Source organism: Fopius arisanus, unplaced genomic scaffold (assembly GCF_000806365.1).
Source record: "Fopius arisanus strain USDA-PBARC FA_bdor unplaced genomic scaffold, ASM80636v1 scaffold00022, whole genome shotgun sequence".
NCBI lineage: Eukaryota > Metazoa > Arthropoda > Insecta > Hymenoptera > Braconidae > Fopius > Fopius arisanus.
The window spans coordinates 692,350-710,901 of record NW_011887761.1 but is presented as its reverse complement, the minus strand read 5'-3'; the positions used below and the strand labels follow the sequence as shown (position 1 = coordinate 710,901).

At 36.4% G+C, this 18,552-nt stretch overlaps 1 protein-coding gene across 9 annotated transcripts in view; it reads left to right on the top strand.

The window, feature by feature from the left end:
• Positions 1–18,552, top strand: part of kek5 (kekkon 5) — a 490,550-nt gene that overhangs the window by 254,341 nt on the left and 217,657 nt on the right. For 2 of the 9 annotated variants that reach the window (XM_011301424.1, XM_011301423.1), the window contains exon 6: positions 4,285–4,353. The exons of 6 other annotated variants lie outside the window; for them this stretch is intronic. The gene's annotated coding sequence lies outside the window, so the exon portion shown is untranslated. Of the gene's footprint in view, positions 1–4,041; positions 4,205–4,284; positions 4,354–18,552 lie in introns of those variants that run through there. One more of the 9 variants, XM_011301430.1, reaches the window with a different exon arrangement.

The following is an 18,552-nucleotide window of genomic DNA, read 5'->3' as shown; positions in this document are numbered from 1 at the left end:
GATGTCCAAGTTTTCGAGTTTGGGAAGTATGAAGTACTAATTCCCAGATGAGAAATCATCAGAAGCAGTACGGAAAAATCAATTTTGTTACAAATTAAAATAAAAAAGAACAACTATACTGAAAAGGTATCAATGATATGACGGCTGCAATCTGATTGGTTGAAATGGGAATAAAAAAAAATTTCCTCAGTTCCATAAATTTTTGTTATCCCATGAAACCAAATTAATAATATTGTAGAATTTTATGTACAATTCGATCAGATTGGAGATGAAGGATCGAATTTTCTCATTAGTGGATTTGTCAAATGGAATAGTGAAGTGAAGAAATAACTCCACGGTTTATTTGTCCAGTCAAATAATTGAGACTTTTCACAGGGGAGTAAAGAGCGATGAGAGCACATGCAAAAAATTGAAAATTCTTGGCCGTATGAAATTTTATAATTATTGTCAGACTCTGAAGAGAATTCCTATATAAATTACAATTAGAATTACTGAGAATGTAATTTGAGTCACTAAGGATAGTTATTAAAAATTAGCAAATCATTTATTGATAAGTTTTGTAATTGATTCAGTGGTGAATATAATTTCCACAAATATTAACATTCAGCATCATGAGAACACTGGTGACTAATTAATTTTGGAGAAAAAAATGAAGAAAATGAGAAAAATGAAGTGAAAAAAAAAAGATTGAAAAGACATCGCGTTCGTGGCCGCGTCGACGCTAGTTCTATGTACAAGGGAGACCGACATTTATATCGAATCAAATAGAAACTCTCGAAAGTTGAAGCTTCATCTCTATCACACTTATTTTTGATTGTTCATTCATTGTTTACGATTTATACTGATTTTCACTCATACTTCATCTTTCAGTGGCGTGTATGTACTGTCCTGTACACAAAATTTCTCATAAAGCATATACATATCGTCATCTATTTGAATTTATTTCTAGACAAGATTTTTCACAATTGGCATAATCTTTCAGATTGAATCTGTGCCAGAATTCTTCAGACAAATTGTTATGGGTGCGCAAGCGCGCGTTCGGAGTTCCGTGTTTTAAAAAGTTTTGGCGGAATAGATACTATTGAGAAATTACACTTGAAATTTCAAGTTAAGAAAATTGAAATTTGTAGTAACGACAAAGTAACCCGCAATTTCTGTACAATTCGTCATTCAGGCGTAACCCCCATACAGACTTTATGGAGAAGGGGTCCATTAATGATTAAGGTCTAGGGATTGACCGGATTATTACAAAATTCTCCACCTCATGAATGAATGCTGACCTATCATATTTCTCACAATTAGCAGAATGATCTTTTTATCACGTTTCGTAATTTTCCATTCATGACGGACATTAACCTGTATTACGGTTTCATAAGCAGTGAAACGATGGGCGGTACCATGGTAAAATCAATGATTAAAAGCAACGAGATGAATTAACCACAAACCGTGAGTAGTCCTACTAAATTGTGACACGGCTTTTGACGGCTAGGATTCAGAGCGTGTATTCCTTTATTATTCTATGTAGATGAATGTTAATGATGTGCGAATGTGTGACGGTTGCGTGAATTACGTAAGTGATTTTGAATTTCAAAAAGGGGATCTGCAATTAATGAAGGAAGTTATAAAATTGTTAGAAGATATTTCAATGGCCCCATGAAACTGAAAAATTACGTTGGTTAATTAGTCGCCATACATGATCGTCTACCCGATACATATGAGTTGGTGGAATGCTCACAATAATTGAGAATTGAGAAAATCCATTTTGAAACTTTTACTATCTCTCTTAATGAGAACCTTTGGTGTGTACTAACTTTCTCAATCAATAAGTATCACTCTATATTATACTATATTTCAGAATGTATATTATATTAATCAATAGTAAAAACACTGGAAAACACTGTGAAAGTCATTGCCATTTTCTCCATCATATACGAATTTTAGGACAATCGCACATGTTTAATTTTTTTTCTCACTCAGTCGGCAAAGCAACGCTGCACGGACGTAAAATGTTGGCTACGGATTGAATGACAAATAGCGTTCATCACTCGGCAGAAATAGTATATTTTATAACAAGTGCGGAAGAGTGATTTTTGGCGCGTTGGAGGTTATAGCACAAGCCGATGGCGACTGGTATAATTCCACATGGCACAACTAGTTTTCTGCACGAGTTGCGAATAATATTTCCCTTCACAATGTGTTGGAAAGTCACTTTTTAGTGACTGAAAAGTTACTTTACGGCACATCGTGATGAAAAATCAAGGTTTGACGATTGTTCTTACATTCTACGGTTTCGCGTTTAGTGACGAAATATACAATTTGAGAATTTTATCATTATTCCGTTATAATACACTTACCTATTCGATAAATTCTCCTCTTTTCTTTTTCTTAAGAGTTACCCCACTTCGATGAATTTCACCGAAAGAGAAGGGCCTTTAGAACCTGGGTCGTAAAGGCCCATCACCCGATAGAATGGGCTTTCGTCTACCCTTTGTTATGTACTAATAGAGGTCGGGAGCACGACTTGCTCTGAGAGCAGAGGGTGGGTAGCCCTGCCCTATAGCAGGGCCGGTAACCTGGGCTCACTGGGGTCAGGCTTCTCCCGAGTTTCGTTAGTGAGTTAGTGAGTTGGGAGATGGGCCTCATCCACTTAACGAAGATACCTCCTCTAATTCAATTGACCTCCCTCCTTGAACCCTGGTTCAACTGATACCAGCAGAGGGCGACCGTATGATCGAACAGACATTTTAAACCTTCCATCAATCTTAAAGATAAATAGCAATTTCCCCTTAAAGATGAAATGAAATTAAAAATAGTCAGCAATAGTAGGAAAACCATTTTTAGCGCTACGATGATGAAGAATCACCCTTAACAATTATTTTCTGTTGAGATAATATTTCCCGCTATTTAATAAGTAAAATAAAACAATTGCCCGAAATTCTGCGGTGCACGAAGAGAAATATTCGAGGAAAATTACGGAACATTTCACGTAATCCACCACCGAGAATCGTTTTCGGGGAATAAATCTAGAACTTGCAGTAAATTTTCGAGTTCTGTCACCGAAAACTTCAAGACTTATTATGCCTCAGAACAAATAAATGCCTGGATATTTAAGTATTTTTACGGAATCTTCCGGAAAAATTACGAAACGTTCCGTAAAAATCCCCCCTTTACCCGTAAGGCATCGGGCTGATAAGTCATTTTCACGGAACAGATTGTAGAATTTATGTGAGGAATTACGTGAAATGTTCCGTAATTTTTCTTGAATATTTCTGTTCGCGTGGAGCAATGACTCTACGCAATAAGGTGAAACAAATAATTTGTGGATAAATAGTCGTTTTTGAGAAAATGAATATCACTGATGAGAATTCTAAAAGCTGACGAAGAATACAGCACTGATAGACTGGAATGAAATCTACTATTCGAACGGATGTTTGAGAGATATGAATAATACTTGTGTAATTTCCACTTGTGCCAAAAATCGATAAACATTTATTAATTTTCCGTTTTCATTAATAAAGGAATTGGCCGAGGATAGAACTGGAATTCTCCCTATTCCATGACATGTGTGCCTGAGATTTCCGATTAATGACGATGATCTATGGAAAAAACGGTTGATATGATGCACTATCATACAGGTGAATTTGCTTAGAAACCCGATAGTTTCATTTGTAAAATCGAAAAATTTACAATGGAATTTCCAGAAATATGTTTCTAAATAGGCCGGGGAAAATTTTTTGACCAAAATGATTACCTGAAGGATGTCCGGCCTGGCTTAGGTATTAGTCAATCTTATATGGACTGTGGAGTTTATTGAATACGCTCCAAATCGAGAGGCGAATCATTCAATCCCGATGATTCTTCACAAAACTATAAGTTTTTATCAAAAATTAATTTTCATGGTTCATTTGAAATATCCACTTGGACTGAATTTTTCAATTTCTCCAAGTCGATTCAATAAAAATATTATTTCATTATATTCATCATCTTAGATTGTGATATGCTGAATACCAGTGGGTTTTTCATGAAGCTGTTGAACTTTGCGTCTCCTTTGAACGTCATGCAAAATCCTGGAATCCGGTCTGTTCATCTATTAACGGACCTTCGGGCTTGACTAATGAGACTTTATTATACATCATTTTGAAGATTTCAATGAGTCCTTTTAAATGGAGTATCATGTTTCTTATTCCATCCACTTGATCAATTGGTATGGGTGCTAGTGTAAAAATTCGCATTTCACAAATTGAGAATTCGCTATTTTTAGTATGGTTTACTTCTGGATTTCAGGCTTTCGAATGAATTACTAGCGGCAATTCCATATTGGCTGCTGATTGAATGAGCTCCTTCAATTGAAAGGTAAAACTCAAAATTTCAACATTTCTCACAGAGTTATGAAAGGTTTAGGCAATAAATTACTCTTTCAGGTTTTTCTTTCATACTGAGGGAAGAATTTAGTAAATTTAACAGCGGGTTTTAAACTAATAAATGATTTGACCGAATAGTCATAAACACATATGTGATTGGGCCTGTTAAACATTTAGTTGAATAAATTTGTTTAAAATAACCAATTGGCACTTTTACATCGAAAAATATTTTTTTTACTTTAAAAAAAAAGACTAATTCCAAAGATCAGTGTCGCTAATTCAATTTAATATCGCTATATCCAATAGAAAAGCCCGTGAAAAAAAACCAATGTTTTCTAACAAGCAACATAACAATTGCTTAGATGAATAAAATCGCTGTTAATGATAAACCAACATAATACTTTCTAAAGAAATAAAATTTCAAATTTAAATGATTAATTTTTCATATTATCACTTTTATATTTGATATTTTAAATATTCTTTTTTTATTTTTGGGTTTCAGTTTTGTTCTATTAGTTTAGCAATAGAGAATGTAATTTCTTTTGAGTTCCATAAATAATCTTTTCAATTATACTTATTATGATTTCTTTATTCATTTATTCTTATTGGTATTACAAATATTAATGAACTTAAAAAGTAAATTCAACTTCATACGGCTTACTTGCTTAACATCGTCAATGAAATACCATCTTTGACTGCGTACGACTTCGTATACTTGGAGGTGTTCATCAATACTGCTTTTGCAAAACTCATTCATAACAAAATGAAAAGCTTCATGAGTTTCAATAATCACATCCACTTGACAAAATACTAATTCGCTATCTGACTTCAATATTCCAATAGGACATTCGAGACCAAAATCACATACAAAGAAATTTTAACTATTCATATCAGCAATGTAACCATATCACCGGCTAATCGGTCCTGAGACGATTTCGTTACTGGGGTCCTCACTACGAGAGGACCCCCCCCCCCCCTTTTTTCAGAGCGCATAGATTGAAGATGACTTAGATGAGATGACGAGAGACTCGTTCTCTCGACAAGACAAGCCAAGAGTTTTTCCTTGTCAGAAGATACAAGACGAGATGAGAGAGTTCCTGCCACGTGGCAAGAGAATACGAGAGAATTATATATTCTGCTCTTGTCTTGCCTAGCGACAGTTTTACCTATTCCTATCATCAACCTCTGTAATCTTTTACTGGACTCTAGAACTGCTCTTTCGAAGCAGCTTCATTTCAGTTTAGTCCCATTTTTTCCTTCTTTCTTTCCACCCTGCATTAATTTTTCATCCACGATTTTCAACCTATTCCGTTCTCATTGCTAAATAAAGTTGGAAAATTAAAAAATAGACATTTTCATTATTCACCCATTTTGCTCTCATGATTAAAGGTGATTTCCATTGGTTTTGCATGGTTGGTCCATTTTTCGTATCGTCCCTATTCCATAATAATATAATGCAGCCAGTATTCGTAAGAATATACTTTCATAACCTAGCACAGGTTTATTGACATCCGGAAGTTGGATACATGAGACCTATGAATAGGTAAAAACAATAAACAGAAGAGGTTCAGTATAGATGATATAAAACGAATTGCAGAATTTTTATCATATCATTTGAGAATTCATATTTATTGATAAAAATATAGAGTGAGAGAAAAAAGAAAGTGCCGAGCACGTATTTACGCTATTGATCGTCATTCAGTGGTTTTTCCTTGATATAAGCTCGAAATGTATACACACACTTGAATATAGTTTTCGTATTCTTTTATAGCCCTAGTACGATCCAAATACCTGGGCATCTACTTGATTCATGTACGTTACTAATGAAAACAACAATAGAATTCCTTGATAGTTTGCCGGTTTTTACATAATCTTGAGGCGATTTCCTTGGAAATGCAAATGCATGCGAAGTAGGGGAATATTTTCGAGGGATAACAGGCTAATAGGGGACTGTAGGTCTAAATAGATTATTCAAAATACCTATGAAAAAATGCAGTGCTAAAATGTCCAATACCAAAAAATTGAATGGAAAAAGGTGCTAAAAGTCCAAACGAATGAATAGAAAAAATGAAGTGAGTGCGATTGCTGAAGCGGTCAAGAGTTGGCTTCACTCCTAACAACTTCAACGATACATGGATGAAACACAGTATACATACGACTGAACGATTGAAAAGACCAGTTGAAATGTTGCCTCAGTGAAACTCATCTCAATGGTGGGTCTAGTGATACAATGGCCGAGTACTCACACAAATACAAGGATGAGGTTCTTACATAGGGGTTTTCAGACTAGGTTCAACTTATCCGTACCCTTAACTCGAGTATACCTCAAGCATTAATCCACGTCGTGGCCTTTGCAAGCACGTAAGACTCTCCAGACACGGAGTATACGGTATAGCCCTTCGGCTGTCCATCCAGTACCTGCAGTACAATGTTCGTTGACGCCCTAGACTTTGAAAACTTGAACCAAACCACTCCGAATATGTTAGGTAATTTCAGTTCGAAATTTCAGGGTTTTTGGGCAGTGACGAAGGATCGTACGGAGGAATGGAAATTCAAGTGAACTTATTTGTTGGGGAAGTGACACATCAAGTTTCAAGTTACTGGCTAGAATTTCCAGAAACTGCATGTAATTATTATTTGTTCTCATAAATCTAATCTTACTTAATGAATAATAATAATCAATGTACTTATTTCAAACATTAGACATTAAATACAAGTCCTCACAGTTCTTGTTTCAACCACCCGGGCATCTGAATTTTCAATGCATAAGTTTGGATGCAAAAACAATTACTAAATTTTTCATTTATCTCGAAAATTCAATAACAAATACAATTGAATTTCCCATCAAATTCAAGTTGTTCATTGAATTTTCGATATATTCACGGTTATTTTATCATGTGAACGTCAAAATAGAGAATTATCATTATTATTAATTCATACGTAAATAATTTCAGTCCGTAATACCCTCATTGTTTTCCATTCATGGCTATTTGCTCTCTTCCTTTCGCGTTGATTTCATATTAATATATCCCTTTCGTTCATATAAAAGCTAAACAAATAAGCTTAAAAAACATAGATGAGTTACGTAATTCACAATATTTTTCATAGAGTTATGTTCTTTTAAGTGGAATTTTTATGTTTTGATTAAATCACCACTTTGGTTAAGTTTTTTTATAGTTCCAATTTTACCATTTTGAAGGACATTTTATGGCCCTTAAGATTAGGAATGGACAAAGTACACTCGATGCGCTCACCTAGCTCCCAACCCCAATTAGGAAAATGACTATAAAAGAATGGGTCCTACTGTAGTCGGAGAGGCGAGATCACGATGCTTGGGTCAGAGTGGGGGTATCGTTACGTCAGTCAAAGCGTGAAAATTTAAATTTTTGAGCGAAAAATATTGAGACTAAATCTTGTTTTTCCCTTGACTTATAATAATTTAAATAAAGGAATTGACAAAGATTTCACTCGACGCGCCGTGGTTCAGGAGCTGTCGGGGCTCAAGGTAATTTAATTATTAAAGAAAAGTTGGGCGCCAGTCAATTTTATCAAGATTGACAACTTAGTAAATGACAATAATTTGAAATTAGAACATGAGATTTCGTTATTGGGGTGGCCTCGACTTTGGAGACCCTGTAGAAAGCCAAAGAGAGAGTAAGACAAGGACGGAGGGCTAGTTACAATGCTTCCGTAGAATAGTCTCCCCTGGCGTGGTGTGAGGCGATAGACAATTTTACACACCAACACTGGACACGTGTTGGACGTACTCCCATCGGAAAATTGATATTCCGACACAACTCCGTCGACGAAATAAGGGCTGGGCCTCCTGATTGGCCAGCAATGACGTAACATTAGTTTAGTTACACTGGCTTAGATTCTCAATAATTTCCCATTTGTGGGTTTTGAGACTGACGTTGGGGGAATTTCTATTGACGTGTCACAATATAAATATATTTCTTGCTGTATTTTGCATTGTTAAAAAATATTAATTAATCATGTTTTCTTATATCAACTTTCGCATAGAATTTCATTGAATAAATCACTCAGAATTGAATATTTCAGCAGGAAATGAATTGAAAAGCACCTGTGAAAAGATTTTTTAATTTTTATTAATATTGTTTGAACATTTCCTAAGCAGCATTTAAACAATTTAAAAGATTTATGCCCTCGAAAAAGCACAAGGAAACAACAAATTTGAATTCTATTATTTCATGTCTTGTTAAAGTTTTTTTCATTAATATCGATCCCACTGTTAAACATTTAAAAATTCATCCATTTCCAGTTAAACACGATCATGAATAATTATTGCAAAAAAACATAAAAATAATTAGCTGCAGAGAGTGATCGAGCAAAGGTAATTGAAAGATGTTCATAGATTAGAAAATGTGTGATCTGGCCAAGAGTGGGCAAAACTTACAAAATAAACCTTACATTCATAATTCATTTGTTGATTCATTGATTTTAATAAAATAATTATTCACTATTAAAATAATCGAGAAATAATCAATTTCTGGTACCATGGTGTTTGAACAATTACCCCCAATACAACTAAGGATATTTCATGTTGAATTGGTGAAAATTTGTTCGAATTTTTAGGCGGTAAGGTTTTTTATATTTCAAAAGAAAACGCGCATCGCTCTCTCTGTCTCACTGCGCCCCACTTCATGCACGCTGTTATACTCCCATGCACACTGCGCTGGGCTGCACCTAATTGGGGTATTGTATTTCTAATAATGGGTCTGATAGCATTTTATGGCCCCGGCTCCCGAAGGTCCGATTTTGCCCAGGCCTGCTTAAGATGGTATCAGATGTATTCCAGTTGGCTACGTCCTTGCAACGTTATTGAAGTTTTTTCTTTTTTTTCCATTGCCCATCGCCCTCCATAATTCACGGTTATTACTAATTATTGTAGCATCAAATATAATTAATATAAAAATATCATATATCATTTACCGACGGTAGTGGCCGTGCGGTTAGAGTGCCAGACTAGCATGCCAACGATCCAGGTTCGATCCCGGGCACCGGCGGTCAAAATTTATAGCGCTCTAATCTCAGTTTCACTGTACTGTACCAAGCCAGGTTTTTCCCCTCAAATGAGGTTTTTCCCTCCCTTCGGCAAATGCGGTACAGGGGGCTTGGGGGGTGGGAAGGGAACAAATCGTAAAGACCCGAAAGGGTATACGAGAGGAAAAAGTTTTTTATTATATATCATTTTCTAGGACGTCTTTGGGCTCGTCGTCAGCGTGCGTGTATTGGCCCTATGACCAAAGCGTGCCAGTGCGTTACGTTCAAGTCCCGATGGTCAAAAAATTTTTCATCATCCGAAAATGAACTGATAGCCTGTGGAATTCAGTCATAAGTTAGCTAAAGGAAAGTGCGGGTTGGGAACGGGGAACATTGAATTCTCCTGGGATGCTTTGATGAGCTTGAGTCTCATGTTCTGATCTCCCTCCGTCTTCTTCCTTCCGTGTTGTGTGAGGAAGCTATCCGTCGTGTTCAGCTTTGGGTTCTGTACCTAGATAGTGTGCCTTATACAATGACATGTCCCAACTACCCTGTAATTAATGTCCCTTCCCTTGTCGCCTTCCTCGAGTTGAATAAATTCCTGTTCGATATATATAATACTTCCTACACTAATGATGCAATCGATTTGTCCTCAAAAATGATCAATTGATAACACTTCTTAATGGATATATTGAATATTTAACACTTTATAAATTTCAAAAATGACTCGGAGAATGAACTAGTTGTTGATGTCACATGTAACATTAAAGATTTTCAAAGGAAAATCAGTTTATTTGAATTCGGCTTTTTTTCATCGCGGTGTAATTAGAATTTTTAATATGTCCTTTTTATATTAATTAAAAAATAAATTATTATTTATCGGTATGTGATCGCTATATTGATTCTTAAAATTTTCACTCTCACCAACTTGAGTTGCTTTCAAGATTCCCAAAAGTGTTATTTTGCTGATTGCATGGGAAACGTAACTGAGAGAAAAATTGTTTTATTTTAAGGAAGTTTTTCGTAAATGTCATAATGTTCATAATGTCATGGTTTTTTGCGGTGCGAAATTATCAGAGTGGAAAATAGAGGAAAGTAGAATTTAAAAAATTAATAACGATTTCATTTTACGAAAGAAACGATGTCAAATGGCAGAATAGATAGTTCTTCTTTCTCCGCATTTTATAATCGCTAAGTAAGTGAATGCTCTCTCTCGTTTCTACACTGGTGCCATGGCTTGGGAGTGAAACGTTGGACTAGGCTTGGGAGATTAAGCTTGTTTAAGGGTGGGGTTCTGCATCAAGCTTAAGCCTGACTTCAACCAGGCCTTTGAATATAGTAAATAAATGAAACAAGCTCCTATTCAGAATTATATATATATTTATTTAGTTTTCTATCCATAACACTTATAAAAATGAGTTTATCGACGTCTGTTGGCGATTTGGAAAGTTGTAATTCGAAAAACTATCAACTTTTTCCCTTCAGGAAGACTCCCACCTGACAAACGCTGCTGAAAAAAAAAACTTTTGGATGTATATCTTCAAGGAAAAAAACAGTTTAAATTACACGATTTTTCATACATGACACCATATACAACAAGATTAATTGATAGTTCCTCCTAAAATCATCGAGATTATTCCGAGATTATTTTGTATTTAAGGAGGTGTAAGATAGTGAATAGCGAAGTTCATCAACTGGTTAATAAAAAAGCATAAAGTATGACTTTTGTTGATGAAAAACTCACTTATACTGCCCAATATTTCAATATGAAATTATTTCTACGATGACGGTGGAGAAATCTCCTCAATTGACGATGAACGACAGGTACCTCTTTCCTCACATACGCCAGCTGCCCAGGAAACCGTAACAGTTTTGTTGATTTTCATTCCACAATTTGTCTCACTTAAGAAATCGACGACGTGGAAGTGATATTTATAATCCTCATTGCTCATCCTGAGCAAGAACCGAGATCAGTAAAACACCTAGCCACAGATAGACATCCGAAAGCTTTTTTTAGGTTAAGTGGTTAGTTGATGTGTTAGAACCTGTAGATTTTCTTACTTATTGTGAAATAGTGATTGTGTTAATAAACGTCTTAGTCGATTTCAAACAAAAAGTACTGTTTTTAAAAATAATCTTTAGAATCTTAAAAATTCTAAGATGGCGGTTGTGCACTTTGAACGTTCACGTACCAGCAAACCAGCCAGCTATCGGCGGAACAATCTGTCGGTACAATTTTCTGAATTTTTTTCGCTTGGAGGTAAAAAAATGTTACCCTCAATATTTTTTATTCATTTCACAGAGGGGGTAAATACTCAACCCTGGTCGGCTTTTGGGTAACCAACAAGAGCAATATCACTTCTTTCCTTCTCAACTTCTAAAGAATTGGGTCTCCAGACAACCCAGAATTTTTTAAATATACTATTTCGTAAAATTAATTGTTTTCATTTTAAATTGCAACACATTGGGATTCCATTGGCAAGACTATTGGCTGAATCCCGATGCACTCTAAAAAGGTCCATGTTTGGCAACAAGCTTGAACCAGGCTATGCATTAGGTTCATTACGGGGAATCGGGGTGACCCATCAAAATAACGCTGGTCCCAGACGGGCATCGCTATCGGTTGAAGCCAGAGCCATAGTTGGAAATGATGAGCTTGGCAGTTGAGGGTCAACTGAGCTCGGCCCTGTTGTCAATGCTTGGCAATTCCCCGCGAGCGCATTGGAGGCCTAGAGTCCTTATCATGAAAGCAGAGATAGGTAAATGAAGTTCGCCTGAGTCGAAACTTGTAAGGCTGATTCCCTATTGGTCAACTCGAATCCGAAGTCAAAATTCAAATTCGGCGCACGGAGTGCGCAGTAGATCTCGTATAATAAAGAAAACAACAAACAAATGAAAAAGTTGTTGACGGCAAGTTGTTGATGCGACTCGGCGAACGGGTTAGTCCGGCTGAAAATCACGGTTACTGAGGCACCTACATAGAGAGCGACCAACAAATGTCCTTCCAACTGAATATTCGGGCGTAATGGGATAACTAATAAGCATAACTCCGATTTCAATAATATCTGATAGAATTTAAAGTTTACGGCCTTCATAATACGAGTCCGAAAATCAAAATTGTGAGAAATAAATAGTTGGTGAGCTATACCTTACTTTATCTTGTTATCTGCACATATTTATGTAAACCCTCCGATCAATCGAAGAAACTCATTCGATAGTTTGAATGAGTCGAGGTTTTTGGCCAAATTGAAATAGAAATTTATGAATATTCATGTTAGATGTTATTCATGATTTCGATGAAATTGAAGTTTTCAAACAGTCTCGTATAACATGGCAGTACCAGGTCTGTGATTTGCATGAAGATAGAATAAAAAATCACTTTGGAAGCGTTTTTCCTTTAAATTTCAGTGAATCAACGAATATCGTTTGATGTCATGGGGACTAACTTACATGGTTTTCGATCAATTATTGTGTCAATCTCAATCTCGAGTAAAATACAGGTGCGCGAGATTTGATATTATGTGATGCATCGTAGGCTTATTTTTCTCCTACACCAGCTGTTGGAATGAAAACATAGTATATTATGCAACAAGTGTGTAAAGGGTTTTTCGGCTCGCGGGAGAATTGTAATACGAGCCGAAGGTGAGTGGCACAATCCGATGAGTAAAAAAATCCATAACGCACGTGTTTCGTATACCATTTTATGTCATTGGACCCGTAATCGCCGATTCTAGCGAGCGAAGCGAGGTGAGAAAAATAAAGCGAGGTGTAAAAAATACGATATTAATATCATTAAAAGTATTTGATTTTTTACGGATCTGGAATTAATAAAGTTTAGGAATTAATTAAGAGGAGAGCCATGGTCTAAAAAGTCGCTTATAGTCTGTTCTGCATTAATCATTGCGAATATTTATCAAATGTTGAATGAAGTTCAAGTTATTTCGTCTTCATTAATTTCAGATCAGCAAAAGATATTAGATGCTCAAATAAATCCTGACAACGTTTTATTTGACAAATAACATGAAGTACGATGTAACTGGGCAATGTTCTCAATTTTTTAGTCACCAGTATTGGTCTGCCCTCTCAACTTACAAAATATCTCCATCAGTGCAAATATTTTCAATAAACAATACTAAGATGTATCTGAGATAATCCAATTAATTTGATTAATTGATCCCGATACACATGAACTCCATTGTCAATTGACTAAATCATTGTTCCAATAAAAAAAAATAATAATTCATGCTATTTCATTCCGATATCATCTCTTACCCGATGTATGAATTTCCAACGCGAATGACGATGTAATTGTATACATTGTATAATTGGTTTAAGCTTACACTGGCTCATCTCCCTGGGGAAATGCATTTGCGTACACAGAGCCTGGAAGATGAAAAAAAAAGCACGATGGTAATAAAAAAATAACCGCTCGTTCGGAACGTTCTGCATAAATGTATATCGCTGTGGATATACCCATCCCCCCTCGGGGGGGGGGGGGGGGCTTGGGGTTCAGAGGATTTGATCCACTTTTTCCCCCAGATTTCTGTTTGCACTATTTCTGCTGACAAATGGGATACAGATTCAAAAATAGACGATTCACAATGATTCCCCTGCTGCTCGTCACTCGGTGACATGGCGCCCAAACGAGGTTGAGAAAATATTACCAATGACACTCGATATACCGTGAATATAGCAGTTATAGAACAATGAAAAATTAACTGCCGAATGTACTTTGCATAAACGCTGTTATTACTTGCGATAGATATGAAAAGTACTCATACTGGGTACCTCATCGGTTCATTCGAAAATAAAAAATAGGAGCTGACAGCTCAGTTGAGAGAACAATGGATAATCCGTCGGTCAAACTCTACACTACATTATTTATTCTTTCTTTTTTTTTTCTTTTTAATGCAAGAATCTATTTCGCTGCACAGAGGCAAATGGAGGAGAAAGGGGAAGAAAAACAAAGAAAGACTGATAACTGCATATTTTATCAACTCTTAATTTCAATCATAAACTCTTGTGCATGGTTCATCTTGCCTTCCAAAATTTATCTAAGGGAAGGGGTTAGACTAGCCAACTTGCGGTACACGCGATACAAGAAGAAACCGGGGTGATCCTAATATCTTTAATTGAAAACTAAATGAACTGGATAAAATTCAGGAGTAATTAGAATACTAAACTGAAATAATGTGGCTCACCGTTGGGAGAAAATCATAAGGCGCAGGTAACTCTCGTTGGAGCAGAGGGAAAAGAATGGGGTACTCTCGTGTAATGTCGTCTTTTTCCTCCCCTTTGGGGTTCGCGTCTTCCTTTCTAGGATCGCCACTTCTGGGTCCTGGGGCACAAACTCTACTGGAAATTTCATCCGGCAAAACGCGGCAAAGGGATACTTTTGCTCCTTCCCTTCCTTCTTTCAGTAGAAGTTACGTGGGGGTCCCTGGTCGTGGTTGTTAGGTGAGTGTTCCCCGACAAGAAAAAACAAAAGCGGAAGAAGGATATCATGGGGGGGATAGGTTACCCAACGGTTGCATAAAATTAACCTACTCATAATTTTTTACGTTACGGATAACTTAACATTAATTTATCTCGTGGGTGGGGGGGGGGTCAAAGTTCTGCCTCAGTGCCACACAGTGTATAATCGATTGTGAATAAAATTTTGAAAAACAAATGAATGCTCAGGGCCATGAGTTGGTAATTTCGCAAAAAGATTGATCCAAGAACCAGGTTGGAAGCTTAATTTCGATTCAGAACATATACGCAGAAAAAGATATGACAAAAAAACATGACAGTCTGCAAACGTGGGCTAAAATTGCGGGAATGACCTGAATTTTTATTTCAGTTCGAAGTGATTTTTACTTGAGCCTGTAGAAAAAGTATGTGACAGTAATGTGAAAAGTTAGTTCGGTAATTTCTTACAAAATAAATGGTCGCGTAAAATTTACGGAATTTTCGTGTCATTTTTCGGTCATTTTTTAGTCAGTGTAAGCCTTACTGGGCTGGGTAACCTCTGCTCTGAGAGCATGTTATGCTCCCGACCGTTATTAACACGTAACAAAGGGTAGACGAGAGTCTATTGTATCGGCTGATGGGCCTTTAGACCCGGGTCGTACAGGTCGTCCTCCTCCGATGAAATTAGATGCCATATAGATCAGGGCCCGGTAACCTGGGTACATCGGGCTCACGTGGCTCCCGAGCTTAATTGCTGAAAACTGGAAGAGGGACTTCATCCACTTAACGAAGCTACATGCTCTGATTCGATTTTTCACCCTCCTCAAGCTTTGCTTCGATCGATACCAGCAGAGACTGACTTCCAACTTGCCATTAATTCGAAACATAAATATCTATTTGTCGGTAAATGTGTATATTAAGGGACTCACCCCTCCCCCCCTCATTTAGTTGGAATTTTTTAGAGTCAATTATTGATACTCCCTTATATTTCTCCTAAATTTTCAGACGTCGGAAACGATACAATGCGAGATATTAATGATTTTATAATAATATTCTTTATTCTCGCTTACCCTATTATATGTCCATCGTCGGTGTGTCCTATCTCATTGTCCCGTTTGTTTTTGTTTTTGGAAGGCTGTACTGTCTCAAGGTGGTTCCCTAGGTCTCCTCCCTCTTGGTCTCGCCTCTAACTCGCGACTTGACTCGCGTGGCTAGCAGGTTTCTTACCTGAGAGGTAATCTCTATTATTCTCCGCCTTTCCTGCTAAAGGCAATAATATTACATTATTTTTTAAATACTTTACAGATTTATATTTATGTACCGACACTGTACAGCCCTGCACTTTAGTTTCGATTCTTCTTTTCAGAAGAATCTACTTATCCACCATGCCGCATAAAGAGAGTGCAATAGATCTTATGGTGGAAAGCCATCACATTTTTGGTACACTTACGACAACGGACAACACGTAGATGTGAATGATGAATTTAGGCGCTGTTTTTGGGTAATGGGGGGTAATGCTTTGTCACTGCTCTGAAAAATTCATCAAACCTTTCGCTGTACTCCGCCGCCCGTTTGTACACGCCACATCACTTCACTTGCTAACACTTTTAGATTCCGTACATGTTCGATAAGACGCGATTGATTCGAACACAAATCATGGACCTCGAGGAGCTTCATGTTCACCGCTCACTGGAATACACTTGTATTACCTCCGTGTTGTAATTATTGATTCTTTAATCCTCTCGTTATGGTTTTGGTAAATACAAGGTGCCAGTGAGTTGAGTGTACCTTGTAATACTACCCAACCTTATGATATTTTTTCGCTTAAAACTAGTGTAAAAATATAAACCAACCGCCGAATCCAACTGTAAAACATTTCCCGACCTTTGGAGATCAGTTTTTTATCGGGTTGTGTGCGAAAATCCGGTCTTTTTCGCTTATTTTTACTAGAAATAGGCGAAGCCCCTAATATACACATTTACCGTAAAGCGTTCCCTTTACTCAATAATGCAAATAATTCGTGGATTCATAGTTGTTGTTGAGACAATGAATATAACTCCGATGAGAATTCTAAAGGCTGACAAGGAGAACAGTGCTGGGAACGTCTTAGCACCTGAGAACGAGTTCATTGATCCTGACCGACTCCTTTGAAAAAACCACTATATTGATGAACACAGAAAAATTTGCATTTAACATATCAACATGTCTACAATCGCTAAACAAACCAACCGAGTTTAGCCTGGATGAGACTTATGGCAGCCTGTCAAAACGGAGGCGGCTTGATTGTCATTTAAAAAATTGAACTACTGTATTTTATTTATCTACAAGGGGATCATAAATATAGTTCCAAAGTTTTCCAAGAAAAATACAAAGTCCAGCACTTTCAGTTTCTAATGTACTGGAATGAAATGTAACATTAGAACGAAAAAATCGATAAGAGTTTATGAATTTCCCGTTTTTATGAATAACTAAAATAACTACGGAGTGAACTAGCATTAGCCCTAATATGTCACAGACAGCAACAACAGCGGCAACTGATTTTGATTAATGACGATGCTTAATGGAAAAAACTGCTTATATGATTATATAATCAAGATAAGTTTCTTAAAAATCCAAACGATTGAATTAGACTTTTAAAAATGAACTCAAGTGATGTCAAATTGGAAAAAATTTTACGACTATTTACCGGGAAGAATCAGTTCTCTTGAAAAAAAATTCGATCGCGAGTCTAGTGAATTGAACGATTTTGAGTGACTCACACAATTAGCTTTTCTTATTAGTTTGACTAAACTGGTTAGAAATATTAATTTTTAAAAGCCAGGAATTGAGAAATTTTTGTGGGATCACGTGCAGGCAATAACCGTGTTGAGAACGATAAGGAAAGGAATTCATGGCAATTTTCATAAAAATATAGTTCCGTCTATATTCACCACGATAGAATCGATAGTAAAGGAATCCAGCAACACATCGATCAATGGCTAATCTATTGCATAATTGATGCAGCAATTATATGGCGATTTGAATAAGTGATTTCCTGATATAAACGATTTTCAATACTTGTGTTAGTTTTTCCAGGCTGTATGCACGATTTTTTTCTATTTGCTTCACCTTTCGGTTCTTCCCATTACCCATGATGGAAAACGTCTCCCCCCTTCCCGCGGTTTTCATTGAGAAACATTCCATAATGTCTGACAAGAGTACATAATAAATAAATAATTCATTAATTTTTTGTATTTCCAATTCATAATTGTACTTTTTACCTTGTAATTTCGGTGATAGAATCCTCTAGGTAAGGTACTCTAGGTCAAAGGTCTCTAGGTATTCACTAGAGAAATAATGAGAACATTAATTTCCTTATTTCATAGATGCAAGAATTCATTGTTCTTTTTTGATTTTACTTGCAAAATTAAAAATTTAATGCAACAAGCTGGAATTTTCAGCAATGGAATATTACGCGGAAAATGGTGTATGTCCAAATATTCAATAATAACACAATTGACCAAAATGTGGGGCATAAGGAAAAACATATTTAAAAAGAGATTCAAACCGTATAAGGGCGTCATTATGCAGCATTGAAACTCAATAATACTACATTTCTAGGCTGTTGGAATGGGATTTTTTACTCGTGTGGAATTGGCGTTTGCGCCGAAGGCGATGCTGCATGGCGATCCACACGAGTGAAAAAACTTCATCACAGCAGCTCGGATAATATTTTTTGGAGTGTTTGGTGAGCTTT